This window comes from Lactuca sativa, chromosome 5 (assembly GCF_002870075.4).
Source record: "Lactuca sativa cultivar Salinas chromosome 5, Lsat_Salinas_v11, whole genome shotgun sequence".
Lineage (NCBI taxonomy): Eukaryota > Viridiplantae > Streptophyta > Magnoliopsida > Asterales > Asteraceae > Lactuca > Lactuca sativa.
In genome coordinates this window covers 278,461,689-278,485,281 of record NC_056627.2, presented here as the reverse complement: position 1 = coordinate 278,485,281, position 23,593 = coordinate 278,461,689, and positions in this window count along the sequence as shown.

Genomic DNA, 23,593 nt, shown 5'->3' with positions numbered 1-23,593 from the left:
GTCGTCAAAAATGAATTTTTGATGAAAGATTATTTAGAATGAATAATCTTAACTAAGTTGTAGTATACCTTACAAGGATTCCATACATATAAAGAACGCCGAAATTCGTGTTATAACGAAGAAGTTATGACCTGTCGAAGTTTCGCGACAGAACCGACACGACACGGTGCGGTGTAAAAAGTGAATTTACGTTAGAGCGATATTTAGCCTTAGCAATCTAAATGAAAGTCGTAGAATACGTTAAACCGTGAGCGTGTATAAAAAGAGCGCCCAAATCTGACTTCGTATGAGGAAGTTATGATTTTTCGAAGTTTCGACTTAGCGGTATGCAGCGCGAATACTCGATTTGAGACCGAGCGGTTTTTAGTCGAAACAATCTATATGAGAATTGAAGAACTCATTAATTGTAGTAAAACGATAAAAAGATAGGCAAAAACGGACGTCGGATGAAGAAGTTATGATTTTATAACGAAGTTTTCTTGTCCCGGCCTACTAAAAATAAATAATAAAAATAAAGTCAAAATTAGCCGACGGATTCTAAACGAAAGTTGTAGAGCATAGTCTCACCTACGCGGGGATATAAAGAACGTCAAAAACGGGGTTCGTATGAGGAAGATATTAATTTTTGAAGATTATTAAATATTTTCGATATTTAATTTAATTATAAATTAACCGATATTATCTATGGGGGGAGTCAGCGATCTGATCCACATTACGCCCAGCGTAATGTAGATTTACGCCCAGCGTAAAATGGGTTTCCAGCCCCCTATTAAAGGGTGTCGAGGGCAACTGAATTCTTTGCTCATTTCTTCCCTTTCTCTCGCGTTTTTGCATCGTCCGCGAGAAGTGCAATTCCCAAGCCGAAGCTCTGTCCGTGAGAAGTCCGGTTTTTGTGAAGATCTTCCAGATCTACCGAAGAATACTACTTCTACAAGCCGTAGTGCTGTCCGATCATCTTTTGATCAAGTGAGTATGTAGTTACTTTCTTCTAACGCATAATTATGAAGTATCTTATACGAAATACATGTTATGTGTATAATATAAAGTTGTTTATATGTGTGAGTGTATAGTCACTTTCATCTTACACATAGATATTAAGTATTTGCTATGAAATACATGCTATGTGTTTATACATTGTTTGTTTACTTGAGATGGATGTTGAATCCATGTTTTATACGAGTTTTTAAATAAGTTGTATATGTAATTTATATCTACAAACATGTTGGGTAGAACATGGGTAGATGAAATAGTTGATGTGTGTTGAAAGAATGTGATAAGAGAAAGGTGAGGATATAATGGTGATGATAATTATGTGATGAATTACGAGTCCAGGCGATGTTGTGGCTACGTATTCATCCGATGATATTCTATCCCTTATTATGAATTACGAGTCCAGGCAATGTTGTGGCTGCGTATTCATGCGAACCCTTATTATGATTTACGAGTCCAGGCGATGTTGTGGCTGTGAAATCATGCGATGATACCCTAACCCTTACTAGACATATATTGAGGGAGTGATCCCCGAATTAGCATTATCTATATGATACAGGCGATGATCCTTAGGAAAAGTTCTTAGGAACAAGCATATAAGGATATAAGATGTAAGGAAACACGTTCTAGTACACTTAAAATTGAACACATACAGATTGTCTATAGATCTCGCTGCTCAATTTAGGTGGACAACAATATCCCTGGTCGTCGTCAGATGAAAGGTCCTTAAGATATAGTATTTAAGGAATTAGGATTAGATATAAATTTTAGGTTTTTTAAGTTCACTTTGTCTTGTAACAAGTAGTATGTCCTAAATTTGTCACATTTTTTCGTGTTTAAGTGGACAACAATACCAACGATCGACCAGACAAAGATGTGAATATGAAAGGTACCGATAAGTGGATAAAGGTTGTCTAAAAACTTTGATCCCAAATCTCTCTTAAAGTTAGATATCATTTTTATTTTTGTTAAATTTGTCATAGTTTCTTCTAATTTAAATATTAGGGAAGAATTAAAAATTAAAAAAAAATCAAAAAAATTCAAAAATAAAAAAAAATCAAAGAAAAATCAGAAAATTTTAAAAATCCAAAAATAGTGTTATTTCTGTTTTATTTCTTGTTCAGAAAAATCAAAAATCCAGAAATATTTTTTGTTTCTGTTTTCATTTGTGTGCTAAGTTTTCTTTTGTGTTGAAAAGTGATTTCAGGTATAGATAAGACTGATGGAGACTGTATTGAAGATCTTCTGAGCCAAGGCTTCATTCGTGAGCATCGAAGAATTCGCATTCGAAGGAGCAAGAAATGAAGATTATTCTTTCGACATTTAATTTGTCAACCCCAGAAGCAAGGTGAAACTGAAATTGAAGATTATGTGACAGATTGCATTGAAGCCTCCTCAATCAATCTGTTGCTATCTTTGTACCTGCTGAAGTGATCCAGAAGATTTGTTCTCTCTGTAGATTCTCAAGCTGAAGCGCTATCTTTCAAGAATCTGTACATCAAGCCTCCTCACCCAATGTGCGTTCAGAGTCAAATCTTGAAGAAAAGCCCAACCGCTTGAGATGAAGTCATTCACGAAGATTCATCAAGTTCATCTTGAAGCTGTGAAGAAATCAAAGATTAATGCTGAAGCCAAGCTCCCAATGAAGATTAACAAGAAAAAGCTAGCTACTTTTTAGGGGGAGCTTGTTGGGTCAATTAGAAAAGAAAGTTATAAACCAAGGGGGAGATTGTTGGGTCAAAAATATGGTTTATACTTTGTTTTTCTAGGAAAATATATTTTTATGTAATGTATGTGTTTGCGGTTTGTGTGTACGGCCGTACATAGGGTGTACGGTTGTACACATGTGTATGGCTGGAGGTCCATATAAATAGAGGAGTGCATGTGAGAGTGTATGGTCGAGACGGATAGAGAAGAGAGAGAAAGTTAGAGAGAAGAAGTGTGTGTGTGTGAGAGAGAGAGAATCTATTGTAAGGAGCATCAATCATATCATCATTACATTAGATTCAAGTTATTCTTCTTCTCCTTCTCTTCTATTTGATCTGACATCATCCAATTGATTGGGATTCCGCACCATCAATTGGATCTGATTGATACACAAGCAAATTTTGGGGACTTACAATAAATAAATTAATGAATGAATCATAACCCTAAAATAAATAATTGAAAGTTTAGGGGCTTAAAAATATGATTTCCGAATTTATTATAAAGAATTTTTGGAGTTAGGGACTCCATGGTAATTATTTGGGATTTATTTTAAAAGGAAATGAGGTGGAAGGGCTGAAAATGTCATAACTGAGAATTAAGGGTTAAAAAGATAAATTCTGGACTGATTTTGAAAAGGATTTGTTGAGAAAGGGGTTGTTTAGTAAAATTTGGACTTATTTTGTAAGGAGTTCAAGGGGCAGGGTTCATATGGTAAATATTGGCCTTGTTTTGAAAGAAAAGGGAGAAGGAGGGATTGTATGTGTGAACATGGGAGTAAGTTTGTAAGGCACGGGGTATATAAACCCGATTATACGCAGAAACCCTAGAGACCATGTGCAGCCGTCACCCCACCTTATACCTCCCTCATCGGTGCCGCTCTCCATCCCCGGCAGAGCCACGATCATCGCGTCGGGGAAGAAAAGAACCCATCAAACCTCCACTCCACTCCTTATTTCCCCTTTTGTTCGCTGCCATGAGGGGTATCGCCCACCACCGTCATCTTGCAACTGGACCACCGCCACCATTACGATGCGCAAATGACGCCACCGCCACGATTGTTCCATCACAGGCGACTTCAGGAAACTATGGTGGTTCGGAGATGGACCGCTACCCTTTCCTCCATTCCTTGTTGCCGACGCACCACTCCAAGATGACGCGACCAAGACCTGCCACCGCCATCACCTCCTGATGACATTGATGTTGCTGTTTCCGTCGAAGTTGGCTCGTTCCCCGACGTGGGATTGAATGTTCGCATGTGTGTAGTTGCTGCTTGACGGGGGAACGAGAGACTGAAGGGTTGCTGCCATTTTCGCTTATGTCATCCCGAATCACCACCTGTCGCCGCCGTGGGGTGGCTGTTTATGTTTACTTCTTGCAGGTGAGTGTGCAATATGGTGTAATTACGTGTGTGTGGTGGCATGATGTTATAGGGGCGATGCTAGACCGAAAAAGCCATGAAAAGCCCCACCACCACCGTGAGGTGGTGGCTGCCACCATGGGTGGGTGTAGTTTAGTGTGTGTGCAGTTATTTTCTTGGGATATTCATTGTAACTGTAAAAAATTAGATTAATGAAAGAAAAACCGAAAATCACCACCTTAGGGTGGTGGCTGGCGCCACCGGCCTCCGTGTTGGGTGGTGGTGTGCTTGCCTCGTTATGTTGGTTCGTTTGTGGTGCTTGAAACCCAAGTGGGCCCAAGGAAGCTCAAATGGGCCCAATAAAACTTAATGGACTCTAATGGACCCTAATAAAACCCTAATGGGCATGATGGCATTTTTATGGGCTTGATAGGCCCAATAAAGCCCTAAATGATCTAGAAGCCCAACAAGTTAATAAATGGGATAGTCTTTGGGTTGGAAACCCTAATTAGGGTTTGGAAAACCCTAATGCCATGAAACCCTAATTTGGAGAATTAATCGGAGCATTAGAGAATTATTTAATAATTTGGAATATTAAATAATAATCATTGGCAAAAATTTAATATAAGCAATATTGGACTTAATTGATTAAGTCCCTAATGGGTTAAGTGAGAAACACTTAACCTTAATCATCATTTTATGTGAAAACCTAATTTCACTTGGGTTTATTGTTGGGCCTTTCTATTGGGCCTTGATGATTGGATTATTATTGGGCCATCCAAAGTCAAGCAATTGGACTAGAATAATTAATGGGCTTTGAGGAGTTAGGCCCAATTTGGAAAATTAGGCCATAGATGGGCCATAATCTGGAGCTTAATGATTACATATGATGTTGGGCCTTAGGATAAGGTTATGTATAGGCTTGGGCCCAATTTGGAAAATTGGGCTATATGTTGGGCTTTGAGTCCTATTCGACTTTGGGCCTATAAATTGGGCCTTGGACTGGAATAAGCCAAGCTAGGGGTAATGTAGTAATTACCCAAAGCATGTATTTATGGTTATGTAATGGAACCTAATTATTAATTGGGTAATGCTTTGATATGGACATATCAGGAATCTGTCATCCAGCAGTTGGGGTTGAGTCTGTGGGACTTCAGCGGTGTGGGGTTGAGTCTACGGGACTTCAGGAATGCGAGGTGAGTTACCTTCCAGTAAGGGTGGGTCTAAGGCCACAATGTCGGCCCACCAACAGGGGTAGTTGGTAGATAATTGTCTTTGTGATAATTATCTTGGTATGATATGTTTGTGAGATATGCTTATGTGATATGCTATGTGTGTTAATGGTAGTAGCAGGGAATAGTTTTTCCCTGAATCGATCGTTAGGATTGAAGGGTAGGTCAGTACCCCAGGTATGCCTGAGTGTATGATTATATCCTGTTATTATATGATAGTTGTAGGGGGTGAAATAGTCCCCGGTTACCGGTTGAAAGATACCGATGACGGACACTGGTTGAAAGATACCGATGTCGGATACCGATTGGAAGATACCGATGGCAGTTATCGGTTGAAAGATACCAAAGGGGTATACAGAACTCATGCAATGCTTATATGTCTGTTTATGATTTTAGTATATGATCAACATGTTTATGATGTTAGTATGTGATCAACATGTTTATGATGTTAGTACGTAATCAGTATGTTTATGATATATTACTATGTGATAGTGGTGGGGGTGAAATACTTCATGGTTACCGGTTGAAAGATACCGATAGCAGTTACCGGTTGAAAGATACCGATGGTATTATGTGGTATGTGGTCTGATGGGGGAACTCATTAAGCTTCGTGCTTACAGTTTACAGTTTTGGTTTTAGGTACTCGTTTTCAAAGGAAAGGAGTCGGCTTGATCGCAGCGCATCACACTATGTTTTCCGCACATGAGATCTTTGGGATTACACTCTGATATGGTTTTATGATAAGTGCTTTGATTATTGACACTTTGTTTTTAACATGAGATATGAATATGAATGTTTTATTACTGATGGTTTTATATTATAACTTAATCAAAACAAAATTTTTGGCCTTGAATTTTGGGATGTTACACCCAGCTGTCCGCTTTTAGAGTCATTGCTAACTTCATCGTTGGACCAAAATCCGCCAGTAGTCCACTATCAAACGTGTGACATCCCCATTTACATGACCATAAAAGATCGATTTATTTATTCTTTATTTTAAAACCAGAGTATCTTTTTAAAGAAAAGTGTTGCGGAATTTGTTCCTAGAAAAACATGATAAATATGTTATCAAATCATTTCCGAAGAAATGTATTTTATTCATTTTAAAATTTTGGGATGTCATCATCAATATAGAAACATAAGCATAAACAGACCTTACATTCTTTTACATTAGTGATTTACATCTCCTATAATCTCTCATTGTAATGTAGCTTCGTACTTTCACAACTACCCTTTTTGGCTAGGAAATTTCATCCTCAAGTAAGCAAGGACTATTATGTGACTTGTGCTAACACACCTAAGTGTAAAATATGAGTTCCTAAGGAGCCATATATTGTTAGAATACAAATCTCTCCCAAATCTCTCTAAGTATGCGAAATCTCGCCAACTATAGTGAATCTCTCCCAGATCTCTCCAAGTATGTCAAATCTCTCCTAATTCTCTCCAAGTATGTGAAATCTCTCCCGAATCTCTCTAAGTTTGCAAAATCTCTCAAAGTATAATGAATCTCTTCCAAATCTTCCAAGTACGTGAAATCTCTCCCAAATCTCTCCAAGTATGTGAAATATCTCCCAAATCTCGCTAAGTTTGCGAAATCTCTCCAAGTATAGTGAATCTCTCCCAAATCTCTCCAAGTATGTGAAATCTCTCCAAGAATAGTGAATCTCTCTCAAGTCTCTCCAAGTATGTGAAATCTCTCCCAAATCTCTCCACGTATCTCAAATCTCTCTAAGTACCTTCCGTAGTCGAAAACAGCTCAAAACCGGAAGAGGAAACCCGAAAAGGACCCTCTTGGTCCGGAATGCCTTCTTAGGAGCCTAGAGGAAGCACACCTTCGGAACTCCCTTATTTGCTTCGGATCTAGCCTGCTCCGGAATGGTGAAGTCTTGCTTTAGAACCTTGCATCTCGGAAGCCTCTCATCCGTATAATCTCGCAGCTCCTGATGCTCCTTGATTCGCCCCGCTTCGGAAATTCCAGCCGGCTTCGGAACCCTTCGGTCCCGATTGCCCCTTCGCTCCGGACTTCGCATGACTTCGGATCCGAGAAGGTCAGTACGGAAATTAGTAGATGACTCCGTAAATTGCTTAGTGACTCCAGAAATATGGAGCAGACTTCGGACCTTCGCATGAACAACCCTCCACTCCGAATTTTGGTCATTTTCGATCCTTTTCACCATTTTAAGGCATTCTGACGCCGGAAATCACCCCAAACTCATATTTTTCCTATCCTAAACCCCTATTTTATGCTAAAATAAATTATTTTAAGCATATTTACACAAAATAAATGTTTGGGATTTACGAAGATCTTATCCTAAATCAAGATAAGGACAAAGAGGTCGACTTTGTGATTTGATGAAATCCTCATTTCCCATGCAAATCACAGTATCCCATGATTTATCCACCAAATATCCATACACGGACCAGCAGATCCCGTGCACCAAAGATTCCCTCCCTTTTCTTATACTCCAAAGCAACGACAGTAAAGGGTTTTAGACTCCACCTTCTCTCTCACTATTCCCATTTTCCCTCAAAAATCATCTTCAAGGCAAGAACAATGATCTTGCTGGAAGGGAAATTATTCTCAATTTATCCCTAGAGTTCTAAGGTAAATTCCTCCACTCACCTAATATTTTATTATATTTCAAGATGAATCCATATTATTTTATTCATAATAATATGTGATGATCATCCTTAGGAAAACATCCCTCCCAGGGAAGTTCCTCATCTCAGCTAAAGTTTAGGCTTGGAATCTCCACTCCATAACTCCAAACAACTCCTCAACCAACTCAAGATGAGCCTTCATACCCCACCTTTTTCAATGTTTTAATGTTTTTAGGGGAGAGTACAAGTCAAATTTTGTCTAAATACTTGAATAATTGCATGTATACGTATGTTTGCATGTGTGTGTGAAATATTAGTAAATTATTATGTTAGCAATATCTGCATTAACCTAAGATTTCACAACTTCATAAAGAACAGATGATACTTTGTGTACAAAAGAGCCTCCCAACTATTGGGTGTGTTCAACATAAACCCTTTATCTATGCTTTCATGTCTAGAGATAAAAGTTATAAAAAGGGATCTTGATAAATGGACACCATTTCTAGTAATTTTCGAAAATGGAAACTTTGTGACTATTTGCAAACTATCAGGGGTTATTATATAAATATTCGATATAAAAGTTTGTGTCAAGAAACGATAAAAATAGAGCCTTTATGATAGAAATATTTGCATGTCATAAGCCGTTGTCGTAAACATCCAAGAACATAAGTAATGTTCTATAATTCATAAAACAGAAAATGCGTGTCATAAGCAGCAATTATAAATGTATAAAAATTATAACTTGACACTTTTTCTCTTGACTAAAATGACTTATTTTTCAATAAATGAAAAGGAACGAACACGAGCACCCAGCTAACGAGCTAACGAGCACAATCAACGATATGGAATGAGAACGATATTTCTATTCAATGAGTACGAATTTCATTATTTATCTAACAAATAATGGATCTCTAACGATTGCTCAAAAGGTTGTTAGTATTCTAGTCAGACAAATCTAAAAAGTACCTAGATATAAAAATATTAGTGTACGTCTAAGTCCTGTAAGGAGTTATAGCCAGATTCTCCTTGAGGGAGAGCGGGAATTTGTGTATAGATCTATACGGAGTTGACACCCCGCACCTTCGTTGTTCGATACAGCTAGACAGTCCAGTCTAGGGTGATAAATGTCTTTTTCAAACTGAGGGTGCCTGAGAAACGCCAAAAAGGCACTCCATCATATTAGTATGGTTATAACGACTCACTAGAATATGTTCTATGAACTAGAAATTTATGTAAGGAAAACCTCATAAATAAATTTTGGCACGTTGTGTTGACTGTCCTACACGTGATAGGTGATGGTCCGCATTTGTTGTGTTGACTGTCCTTCTTCATCGCGTTGAATGTCCACAATAGCGCGGTTGATTCTTTCTCCTAACAAGTATAGAGTCGTAATACTGCTATTTTTACAAATTAGAAAGCATAAGACTCTATGGAAAATGTTTATAAACGGTATTGATAACGATAAACTAACCCACACATATACATAGTTGGAAACTAGAACTTACAAATACTTTATAGCAGGAAATATAGGATTTTATGGAGAAAATGATTTTCTACGATTTCAATAACGATAGCCTAGAACTTACGAATATTTTATTGCAGAAAATATAGGATTTTCTGGAGAAAACGATTTTTATACGATTTTGATAACAATAAACTAGAACGCACACTCAATTTTACTCGATAAGAGGAACATGATTTTCGACCATATTCTCTTTTTGAAAATAAGGGATTTTTCTGGAAACGGTTGACTATTACTATTCAAAAGAACTATCCTCGTACACAACTCGCTTTCACAAATTACAATACTTTTCAAAATCACTCCTTATAAGGATGAACAAAAGTAATGACATACACACACATATAACCATGATTTTCAAGGCAAGACTTCAATCAATTTTATAGAAAATATCGGATTTTCTGAAAGTACAATGAGAACGATTCTAAACAAGTGTAAACGATTTTATACAAAAATGCTTATGAACTCACCAACTTTTTAGTTGACACTTTTCAAAATGACTTGTATTCTCAGAGATTTAGTAAGCAGGTAACAAGGGACGCTGATGCAAGACCATTTAGTTGTAGTTTGAAGTTTTCTACTTATGCATCTTTTGTGTAACTTGAAGAACAAATACAATATGTAAACTATGTAAGTCTGTTATCTCAACGTATGATGTTTGGATTGCTCTGTTTCATTTATATCCAATTGTTATGATACTACACAATGAAGTCACCCGCCTCCGGATGTTTTCGTCGTCTGGTCCGGGGGTGTGACAGATTGGTATCATAGCATTGTTTATAGTGAACTGGTATATCTAGCCATATGAGATATACAACTATAAATACAATGAGACTAAAACAAACTCTGACTAAAAGTATACTTTAAGAAGATAAGTATTTTATAAAAGTATACATAATTACTAACCCAATATCATAACGAGAAGAAACCAAAAGTAACTAAAGGTTGAACACTACAGTCAAACTTGGGCAGTTATGTAATCATATATGTGATCAATATAGCCTGATCAACTATATTTCTTTGAGATATGACCAACATGTGCTTGGGAGTGATGGTGGTGTTGCAACAAACCTAAAACCTAACAACTATGTGTACAAGAGAATGCTAGAATTCGAACATCAAGTTTAAAATACTATAGGAGTATTTTAGGATACTATAATCCCCCTCACACCTAAACTATCCATGTATATCTCGTGCCACGAATCTTGCCCTAACGATGTAATTGAAATTCCCCCACCAAGACTTCTACTACCCTATCACGACGATTTGCGGATGGGGCAAGGAGAGACCGAAAGAAGCCCAAGAGGAAAATCCAAAAATGGATCCTAAGGGATACCCAAAGATGAATTGCGAAAGGGAGAATTCTGACTAAGAAACCAGCAAGGATGAAAGCGCCAACGAAACCCTTGACGAACTTTACCCAACTGAGAGTAGACCCGAGACCCTTTCACCTTTCTCTTCCCAGATACGTAACCACCCGATATAAATTCCCCTGGAACAGACCTACCTAGAAGAAAAAATGATACCCACGCATAAACAAGTTGAGGAATTAGCTCCTATCCAATTTAGGGCGTACCTCCATGAAAGACAATCTGATCCACAATCGACGTACACCGAACTCTGATAGCCAACACCCTCACGAATCAGGCATCATCTCTGTCTAGACCACAAGTAACCTAGATTGACTCCCAGTTTCCAACTCTCCGTCATAGAGTAATAGAGACCATAAGTAAAGCCCAGTGTGCAACAATGTAAATCCGATCCCCCACAAGTAACCAGAACACCATTCCAAATGCCCTATGAAACCCACAAGTAGGACCAAAAAACCATGCAGACCATGTACACTCTTTAAAAGAGGAAATGGTCATTTGGAGACCACAACTCATAGCAATCAAGGCTAGGACAGCCTTAGCAACGTAAGGAACACAAAAAGGGCACCCTTAATATAAGTGAACTGGCCAAGCTCTTTGTGCGCCTAAAGAGGATCACCACACTACTCGCCTTAGGTTCATAATGCCCTTAATCACAGCCAGTAGTAGTAAACCAAGAGGAGTACATCCTCCAAGAATCCATACAACAGAATCTGTTAACCATATTGCTAGTTATGTGCTATTTTGACGGACCTTACGTCAGATAATACATGTTCCCACCCTCTACCATAAGTGCATCATGGGAATGTAGGTTGACTCGATTAACACCAGTACGTTAATATTATACGAGTAAACTCACTTGAAACTAACTACGAGTACTCACAAACTCACTTTTTGTGTGCAACAGAGTTATGTATTCTCATGAAGGTAATCAGTACCCCAACCATGCCCTGATCCTACGAATAGACCCTGCCACTCTCCATGCCACTGTAATAGCGGTTGTGACAGACGTCATGGCATACTTCAATGCCAATGATACAAGGAAAGTTGGAGGCAGTTTCGGTAACTTCAACCACAACAACAACCAAGGAAACCAACAAAGAACAACTCACCCATGCACTCAAAAACCTAAACCTAAGAACAAGAAACGAAAGTTCGGGAAAGAAAAAGGAGGTAGTTTGACTCAGAGGCTTACTAAAAGGCAACAAGCGGGACCAGTCCGTACCCCTACTAACCCTACTCCTCCCACATCAAGACAATCATACCTTGGTAACAATCCACCCTGCAACAAGTGCAAATACCACCATTAGGGAGCCTGCCAGACATTTTGTTGTAAAAGGTGCAACAAGATGGGACACACCTCCCGCTACTGTAGGGCCCCGACTCCATGCGTCACTCCGACCCTCAACCCAGAAGTAAGTCCAGTTTCTCACAAGTGTGGTGAAACAGGACATTTCAAGAGAAATTGTCCAAAAGAGATGACTGAAAAGGGAGTTGACAACTAGACAGGAAGAGATGACAAGAAACCCTACCGAGATTTTTGGTACGTTTCGAACGATCAACTTTATGTAATGACTTTTCACAGAAAGGTCTTGCAATTTGAAAACATAATCAAAAACTATTTCCCCATTCGAGTAAATCCGTAAATCACTAAGAAGCTAGAGAATCCTTACGAACGGACCATGATGGTTTCATATGAACATTAGTATCATATATAGTTAGGATTCCATAAACAAAGAATGTGCGATCCCGCATTATTTTTCCTGTCCCTAGTTTGAATAGGACAGGACCCCACAATCAAGTACCTTTTTAAAATCCTAAGTATGTGTAGTCGGGTCACATCCATCTATAGTGGAAAAACCTGGAAGAAGTCGGATTACAAATTACCTTGACTTATAGTAGCACTTTTGTGTTGCTAAAACACCTAACAAGCAGAAACACGATAGATCCAATGGTAACAATGAAAATGAAACTAACAACGATAAGAACATGAACATTAGAACACCTAACAAGCAGAAACGAGATAGACCTAATGGTGACAACGAAAACGAAACTAGTAACGATAAGAACACGAACACAAGAACACCTAACAAGCAGAAACGAGATAGACCTAATGGAAACAACGAAAACAAAACTAGTAATGATAGGAACATGAACATAAAACACCCTGTCATTCCTAACAACCAATACTCCTCAAATCGATGTAACAACAAGGAGTCCAATGTAATCAGTTGACACGGATAGGCTTGATTCTCACCTTACAAACCTCGAGCTCTGCAAATAGACTTTCATCTTACTTAAAAGAATAACAAAACTCTTTCAGTCGATAACGACGAAATCCCTATCAACCAGACGCCTAAGTTCTGGCGTAAGAAATACGACGACCTTCCCTAGCCCCAGCAAAGATTGAAAATCATGGAGCAAAGGGCATAAAAAGGAATCCAAAAGGCTTCCAACATTCCTCCAGAGATTCCTAAAATCTCTTAGAAGACCTCAACCATGTGCTAAGCAGAGATAAAATCACCTTGACTCCTGGAAACACCTCAATGACCAAACACCCGATACCACTTAGCACGGTCACAAGAACAAATAGTGTCTGATCATAAGACCGGCGTATTATGTAAAGGAAACATCAGACCCAATCCTTAACCACAAGAAGCACCTGTCTAACTCATAAGGGGAGAAAGACAAAATTGTCAAAGGCACTACCATCTATGATTAAGCCAAGGAAAACCCATCCTCAAGGATCGATACTCCCTACCCCGAATTGGAGACATGTTCAACCACCAGCAAGGAACTGGAAAAGGCCGACCTACCATTAGCTTGGAAAGACCCTAGGGAGAAAACTCCCAAGATAATCAAAGACTCATAAAGTTAACTATATCACACAAACTCAACCTTGGTGACCATAGTACCAACTCTTAAGGCCTAGAAAACTCTACTTCTAGGACACGAGGATCCCGATCCCTCGAAGACCATTTAAAACGCTTCGCCAAGAAAAGGCCCGATAACTCGTAGTCTCCGATTAACTCAAGAGATCAGTTTAGACATATTACATTCCATGTATTCAACACTCATAAGTGTCGAACCACCGAAGCTCTAGAAATCCCACTTGAAAAGAACGAGGTAAACAAGAATCCGCACCCCAAAGATAAACATGTGTAATGGACATTGAAAGAGTTGGGATACCCACCTACCTCTACTCGAGTACTCATATACCAACAACTGCCACCCGAGCATGGGAGTTGTACTCTTTGAGGCCCCGCGTGAACAGAAATGCAGATCATCCTCTGTTGGGCTGAGGTGAGAGACACCCAACTGACAAGAGGAAAAACACTCAATAGCACACTCCCTAGACCCAAGATTATTCGATAAACCACAAAAAAGATAGTCAAAACCCGAACACGACCCCAAACATCGTATAAGTCGACAAGAGAGTTGTGCATATAGTAGCGTAAAGCCTTAGAATACCAAGTAGGGGATCAGGGTATTCTTAAAGATCTTTCCTCAGGGAAGGACGAATCGATTTGAAAGGCAAGGTAAACTAAATTCCCGATGCACCAGACCATTCAAGATCCTCGCACGGATCAGTCCGATAACCTACAAACTCCAACTACCCTCCAAGCTTAGTAACGTACATTCTATATTCCATGTGTCGAACCTAGAAAGGGTCTGTCAGTCAAAAACCCTTCCAGTCCCACTAGACAAGGTTTAGTGGACTAGAACCTCCTAAAAATTTATCAACCTATCGAGACTATGGATAGAAAACCAAAGCATACAAAACAAAGCCACATCCCGATGGTGAAGGTTCAAGGAAACGCTAGGCGTGAGCCGGTATTCATCTAGGAATACAAAGACCAAATAACTCAAAGGTACCCTCACCTATTTCTGCATTCGTACCCTTATCTTTCGAAAGAGTTTTGGGACGGAATTCCCTCTAACGGGGGGGATGATGTCACAACTAGCCTTTTTGCTAGGAAATTTCATCCTCAAGTAAGTAAGGACTATTATGAGACTTGTGCTAACACACCTAAGTGTACAATATGAGTTCCTAAGGAGCCATATAGTGTTAGAATACAAATCTCTCCCAAATCTCTCTAAGTATGCGAAATCTCGCCAAGTATAGTGAATCTCTCCCAAATCTCTCCAAGTATGTGAAATCTCTACCAAATCTCTCCAAGTATGTGAAATCTCTCCCAAATCTCTCTAAGTATGTGAAATCTCTCCAAGTATAGTGAATCTCTCCAAGTTTGTGAAATATCTCCCAAATCTCTCCAAGTATGTGAAATCTCTCCTAAATCTCTCTAAGTATGCGAAATCTCTCCAAGTATAGTGAATCTCTCCCAACTCTCTTCAAGTATGCGAAATCTCTCCTAAATCTCTAAGTATGCGAAATCTCTCCAAATATAGTGAATCCCTCCCAAATCTCTCCAAGTATGTGAAATCTCTCCCAAATCTCTCCAAGTATGTGAAATCTCTCCTAAATCTCTCTAAGTATGCGAAATCTCTCCAAGAATAGTGAATCTCTCCCAAATCTCTCCAAGTATGTGAAATCTCTCCCAAATCTCTCCACGTATTTCATATCTCTCTCAAATCTCTGTAAGTACCTTCCTCAGTCGAAAACAGCTCAAAACTGGAAGAGGAAACCCCAAAACGACCCTCTTGGTACGGAACCCTCTTGGTCCGGAACCCTCTTAGTTCGGAACCCTCTTGGTCCGGAATGCCTTCTTAGGAGCCTAGAGGAAGCACACCTTCGGAACTCCCCTTTTTGCTTCGGATCTAGCCTGCTCCGGAATGGTGAAGTCTTGCTTCAGAACCTTGCATCTCAGAAGCCTCTCATCCGGATAATCTTGCGGCTCTTGATGCTCCTTGATTCGCCCCTCTTTGGAAATTCCAGCCGGCTTCGGAACCCTTCGGTCCGGACTGCCCCTTCGCTCCGGACTTCGCATGACTTCGGATCCGAGAAGGTCACTCCAGAAATTAGTAGATGACTCTGGAATTTGCTTAGTGACTTCGAAAATATGGAGCTGACTTCGGACCCTAGCATGAACAACCCTCCACTCCAAATTTTGGTCATTTTCGATCCTTTTCACCATTTTAAGGCATTTTGACGCCGGAAATCACCCCAAACTCGTATTTTTCCTATCCTAAACCCCTCAAACCCCCCATTTTACACTACTAGAAAAAAGGCCTTTTACGACGCTCATTGGGCGTCGTAAAATGCTCAGATGACGTGCAAATGCGCGTCAAGGAAGGCCCTGTCATAACGAGAGACGACGCGCATTTACGACGCGTGTTTATGACACACAATGCGTGTCATTAAAACCGCTGTCAAGAAAGGCCATGTCATAAATGAAGATGACACACATTTTTGCGTATCGTAATTTTTATTTTTATTTATTTTTTTTAAAATTATTTATAGATTTACTAATTTTCAAATTAAATTTGCACAAAAGTTAATGTCATACAAAATACAAAATAAAATACAATAAATAAGAAAGATAATTCATTGCACTAAAATGTCAAATACAAATAATCATCACCAACTATATAACCTAATATTACATTGCTATTAAGGGACATCATCATAACTCACTGAAGGTCTTGGAACAATGCTCTCATCATCAACTCTTACACCAACCTTGCTTTAGTAGATGACTTTCACACAATCAATATTGAAATAGATGCTGCCCGGACCACCATAGATGCTGCCCGAACTTACAGAGCTCAAACTTCCACTGTTTGCTTCATCTCATCTAACCTCTTTCTCCTTCAAGAACACAAAATAAAATGAAACCATCAAAATATCACATGAAGTTTAATACCCTCATAAAATGAGATTAGGATTGAGGGAGTTGAAAGTACCTGCATTCTTCGAGGAAACAACTATGATCAAGATCATCTTCTAAATCTTACTACTAGAAAATGGAAACAACTTCCATTGATGTTGTAGCTGAAATACCAAGAAAATGGTTTTTTGTAGTATCAAATTAAACGAAACCAATAGATAAAATGGGAAAAAAGACTTTAAATTTTTAAACCTTATTCCATTTGCATTGTATGCCATTTCATGGCCCTATAGAGATAACCAAACATGGAGTAAAAAAAATTGAATTAAAACACTCTAAGTTTTCCAATTCAAAAATATAAGTATCATAATCCAATATTTAAAAAAAAATTGTATTTTTCTGAAAATTCTTACCAGCATCCAAGTTTCCTGTTTAGAAATCCAATTGCATGTCCCAAGTTGTCCCCCTTTTTCTGTGGTGTAGGAAAGATTATAGTTAGAAGTCTCAACGGTTAATATATATAAAAAATTAAAAAGAAAAAAAATAGAGAGCAAACAAACTTGAGTACGGTGTTGTAGTTATCAATCAGTTTACAAAATTCTACTTTTCTTTTTTTTTTTTACATACTAAGAAACATCCACCAATTTTAGCAATGAAAATTATCATATGATTGAATGACATTGCATTGCTTGAGCAGCTGCATACTTTTTCAAACCCTCAAAGAAGGAGAAAGCTGGCTTTGATTGACTAGCGGGAGATGGTGGTGGAGGTATGATTATGGGTATGTTGAGAAAGTTCTTCACTTAGGGTTTCTTTATTACTGAAACAAGAATAGCATAAAAAAATCAGATGTTAATTCAAACAACATGATCTAAGCCAGTTAACAACTTCTATCAACTTACTTAATCCATATACTAGGGAGAACAAGTTGGAGGTGATCTAATAACAGAAGAGGGCCTGCACAAATGTGAAAATGGTATTTGAATTTGAGGGAGGGGTAGTTTAGTAATTAAGAAAGAGAAAGAGTAGTGAATCAGCCTTTGGGAAACTTGCAGTGAGGGGGACTGTAAGAGCAACAAAACCCCTTGAAACATTTTTCATTGTGGCAGTAGCAGGGTTACCATCCAAACCTTCTTGCATGTTAAACTGAGTGAGGAAGGAACACACCAAACAAAACATGTATCATGTTCCATTTTAAAAACAGGATATCGAAACATCAGTAGGTATTCCATTCTATGTGAGTATCACGTAGAAGGGAATCAATGTAAAGATGATTCAGTCATTGAACAAAGGACTTACCCCGACCAAAAATGCAATAAATTGAACAAAAATGAGACCCAAGAAAGCGTAAGAGAGTTGTTGAGAAGGAAGTGTCTCCTGAGGTCTGAATATGTGACTTATTTTGTGACATCCCCAATTTCATGGCGAGAAAAGACCGATTTGTTTATGCTTTGTTTTTAAAATCAGAGTAACCATTTAAAGAAAATTGTTGCGGAATTTGTCCCCAAAATAAAAAAATATGATAAGAATTTATCAAAGCATTTCTTAAAGAAAAGTATTTTCATTATATAACAAAATCTCGGGATGTCATGTTCCGATACAGACACATAAGCATAAACAAAACTTACATTTATTTACACTAATGGTTTACATCTCCTTTATTGTCTCAGTGAATTATGTCTTCGTATTGATACTTGTGATACAAAGAAAACTGAGTGGGTCAGGCTTGGGAGCCTGGTGAGCATATAGGGTTTTCAACCCACAATAATACATTTATTATATTCAAGTATCAACAATCAACCCAAATACCCATCCCCATTATCTTCTTTATTTATTAAGGTTTTACCCTAAGAATCGATTATACTTTCTTCATTCATTCCTAAGGGTTTACCTAAGGAACTGGCACACAGTCCATTTGCTACCACGGTTTATACAACAGGCACTACGTCGCATAGTCACCAGGGTTCATACAAATGGCACTACGTCTCATAGTCACCAGGGTTTACACAATAGGCACTACGTCTCATAGTCACCTGGGTTTACACCAAAGGCACGAAGTCACATCGTCACCAAGGTTTATCAAATAGGAACGAAGTCGCATCGTCACCAAGGCTTACTCAATAGGTACGAAGTCGCATCGTCACCAACTATTCCATCTACCCATGTTCTACCCAACATTTTTGTAGGTATAAATACAAACACAATTTAAATTATTTAACACCCGTATAAAAACATCAATTCCAAATCCATCTCAAATAGATAATTAATATATAACACATAGCACGTATTTTATAAAATACTTCATATTTATGTGTAAGATGAAAGTGACTATACACTCACTTGATCAGAAGATGATCGGGCAGCACTACGGCTTGCAGAAGTAGTGTTTCTCTGTAGATCTGGAAGATCTTCACAAAAACCGGCTCCTCGCGGGCAACGCTTCGGCTTGGGAATAACGCTCTTCGGGATCCTCGGGGCTTCGGATCTTGCTTCGGGGCTCGGAAATATTATCGGGGCTTCGGGGTATAAACGGCACGCAAAACGAGGCAAAAACTAGAGAGAAGAAAGAGTTTGAACAAGAGAAAATGGCTGATTTCGAGTTCTATTTATAGGCTGAGGGTCTGGGATTATGCGGGGCGTAATCTCAAATTATGCAGGGCATACTCAGTACGCGGGGCGTACTCGAGTTACGCAGGGCATACTTTGACGTCATTGCATGTGTCGACTAGTGGCACTCGAGTATTGGTCAGACAAGTTGCACCCCTTTGAGTACGTTGGGCGTACTCAAATTACGCAGGGCGTAATTTGACTCGTCGAACTTCTAAATTGCGTAACTTTCGCATACGAGCTCCGTTTTCGACGTTCTTTATGTCCACGCGTAGGTGAGACTACGCTCTACAACTTTCGTTTAGACTCCATTGGCTAATTTTGAATTTATTTTTATTATATTATTTTTAGTAGGCCGAGACTGGAAAACTCCATTATAAATTCATAGCTTCTTCATCCGACGTCCGTTTTCGCCTATCTTTTTATCGTTTCACTACAATTGACGAGATCTTCGATTCTTGTTTAGATTGTTTTGGCTAAAAACCGCTCGATCTCAAATCGAGTATTCGGGCTGCATACTGCTAAGCTGAAACTTAGAAAAATCATAACTTCCTCATACGAAGTCAGATTTGGACGTTCTTTTTATGCACGCTCACAGTTTAACGAACTCTACAACTTTCGTTTAGATCACTAAGGCTAAATATCGCTCTAACATAAATTCACTTTTTACGTCATTCAGCGTCTTGTCGGTTCTGTCGCGAAACTTCGACAGGTCATAACTTCTTCATTATAATTCGGATTTCGACGTTCTTTATATGTACGGAATCCTTGTAACATATACTATAACCTAGTTAAGATTATTCATTCTAAATAATCTTCTATCAGAAACTCATTTTTTTTTACGTTTATCGTCTTTAAATTGACTAGCCCTGATCTACGGGCGTTACATATTTCTGGCATTGGGCCAAATCTTGAATATGGGTCAACAGCTTGCGGAGGCGGGTGGGTTGCCTTTTCGGGTACTTCAGGTAGATCCAAATCGATATGGCCAAGAGCTTGTAAGAAAGAGTTTTCCTGGAACATAGAAATTTAGCTTAAGAAAATGACTGATAAATATATGTGGTAAAAATAAAATACAAGGTTGAAGCCTTTATTACCATGACAACATCAGCAACTGTCAACTCAATGTCGTATTTACCAGAGAGATAAAATAATTTTTCAACAAGGCCAAGAAAATCCTGCAACAAGGAAAGTATCATATAGTGTCAAAACTATTTTAAAAAAAAATACATAAAGTACAAACTACTTTTTTACATTTCTATCAATTTAACCAGTGAAGGGTCTAAATTGATAAAGTGGTGATAGTACAAGTGTTTTTCTGTTTTTCTTACTAATTATTTTAGCAAGAAACATGAAAATGGAAATGGTGAAAGATAATGACCAGTGTTACCTTAAAATGTACGCGAGAGATCCCCACAACAAAAATATGTTCAACTCCAAATTCGTGTCTCGACTTCAACAATGCTTGGTGAGGGTTGAACGGCTTTTGAAGTGGAGTTGTCAACTAAAAAGACAACCGCAACTTTTCAAGATGGTTTGCTGACAACACCATGTCATTCTTTCTAGATAAATCAAGCCTAATAATAAATCATATTTTTTAAAAATCATAATCACCCAAAAAAGTGAAATTGAAAAGACAATTAAAGTAAACATACTTGTTTTCAGTCTCTACACTGTCGCTCTCGAGTACTTCAATTTTGGCATTATCAATTTTGATGACTCCTGTGACATAAACTGGCACCTTTATTCGTCCTACAGTTGCATATATTTTTTTATGTTCTGGATCTGAAAGCACAATCAACAAGGTACAAAATATAACCAAAGATTATAGGTGGTTTGTTAATAACTTAATATAATAAGGCAAATAAGTAATTATGGATATGTTTTTTTACACAATATAAAATACCTCGAAAGCAAAAATATACTTCCCAACATCAACACCTACTGGAAAAGCATCAAGGGTGTGGACCTCTTCTTTAGGGTCAAATCTGAGTTCTTGAAAATGGACAAGTGAAGATTATAAAATAATTAAAAACTATGCATAAAACAATATATAACTACAGCAGTAATGTAAGAAAAGATTTTTCAAGGTGTACCTGGTTAATTATTGAAGTGTCCTGTGATCTAGAGGTAAAAACTTGCTTGAGTTTTACTGATAAAGGAGGTGTGGCAGATGTAGATCCCAATACAATGGTCACCCTGGTCTATAAGCAAAAGCTATAGGATAAGTGACAAGATAAAACCTAAATTCTAAATAGAAATCATTTATAAAATTTTATATTAGTGATTGAAATGTAGGAAAAAGAATATGGGGTCTGTAAATTAGCAATATTGAAAGATGAAATGTAGTGAAATAGGTCTACCGAATGATAGGCATGCTTTGGATTGGATCTCTCATATATGCTCTTGCCCATACTCCCACACAATCACAGGAATGCTCTGGATTAGACTCATCCATCCTAAATAACTTAAAACCTAATATTTTTGGCTTCAGGTAGTCATCTAGCAAGATGTTACTTGCTTTCAGATCTCTATGGATAATCTTCATCCTTGAAAACCTATGGAGATATAGGAGTCATTGAGCCATTAAATGCTATCAAGATTACAAATCGTGTATTCCAATAAAGTAATCCTTTCTTCCTAGAATCTATTCAAAATTAAATGAGAAAGATAGCCAGACAAGATGAAGTAAATGTTGATTAGATCTTACCAAATAGAAAGGAGTCCAAACTTTTATTAGGCATGTATGTACTCATATACAATCAAATCTTTTGGTAAACTATAGATATAAACATCAACAAAATTGAAGCATTCCCAGAACTAATCAAAGGAATAAATCACTGTGAACCTCAGGACAACAATCAAAATTAAGCTGAAAACAGGAGAGTTTATTAGAGCGAGAGAGAAAGAGAGAAATAGAGGGGAAGAGTAGTTGCAACCTACCTGATGATACTGCCCGTAAACTTTACCCTCTCTGTAATTGTCTCTGGTCATCACGCCGATGTCAAGATCTCTGTAGTTCAAGAACACACCACTTGGATTCTTTGATACGAATGTTGTCATGAAATCGTGCGTAACCCTTGTTTGATTCAAGTAGTTTCTTTCAAGTGCGGGATCAGGGTCGCTCCACCCGATGGAATATTGGATTTTGAAAATATTGTCGGCGCGGTGAGGCATTGGACGTAGTCGGACTTCCATTTTTTGAAGTTGATGTTGTCGGAGTGGCGGTTGAGGAGAATCTCTGGCGCGGTTGTGTTGTCGAAGTTGGCCTAGTAAAGTAAGGAGTTAATCTAACTTCCTTCCACAAAATTCTATTAGGTTTGATGGGGTTCGATGGCCCAGCTGTCGATTTCATCAGATGCACTCCGAACTCTTAAAGATGATGGGGTTCGATGCTGGTGGTGGCGGTTAGGGCTTCCAAAGGGATGGGATAGAGAGTGTAGAGGTAGAGGAAGACGGGCAGCTTCAAAAGGATTGACAGCCTCACAATTCTATTAGGGTTCATTGGTAGAGGATTGTAGAAGGAGAAGAAGGAGATACATGGCGCGGTGTTTAATTTTTTGGGATTTCATTTCCCGGCTATTAAAAAAACGGAGAACGTGAGCCTTCCTAAAAAAAATATACAACGAAACCTTTAGAAGACACGCTCTTTTCGTTAGGTGCCCTCTGTGTTTTTAATTTTTTTTTTCTTGAAACACTAATTTAAGGGCACACAGAAAATACGTTTCCTCTATCCTTCAGTTTTTGGAAACCTGACATTATTTTTAGGGACACCCACAAATGCGAATCGTAAATCTGCGAGTGTCATTGTTTGCGTGTCATTAAAGGGTATTTTTCTTGTAGTGTTATACTAAAATTAATTATTTTAAGGATATTTACACAAAAAAATGTTTGGAATTTAAGAAGATCTTATCCTAAATCAAGATAAGGACAAAGAGGTTGACTTTGTGATTTGATGAAATCCTCATTTCCCATGCAAATCATAGTATCCCATGCTTTATCCACCAAATATCCATGCACGGACCAACAGATCCCCATGCACCAAAGATTCCCTCCCTTTTCTTATACTCCAAAGCAATGACGATAAAGGGGTTTAGACTCCACCTTCTCTCTCACTTTTCCCATTTTCCTTCAAAACTCATCTTCAAGGCAAGAACAATGATCCTGCTGGAAGGGAACATATTCTTAATTTCTCCCTTGAGTTGTAAGGTAAATTCCTCCACTCACCTAATATTTTATTATATTTCAAGATGAATCCATATTATTTTATTCATAATAATATGTGATGATCATCCTTAGGAAAGCATCCCTCCCAGGGAAGTTCCTCATCTCAGTCAAAGTTTAGGCTTGGAATCTCCACTCCATAACTCCAAACAACTCCTCAACCAACTTAAGATGAGCCTTCATACCCCACCTTTTTC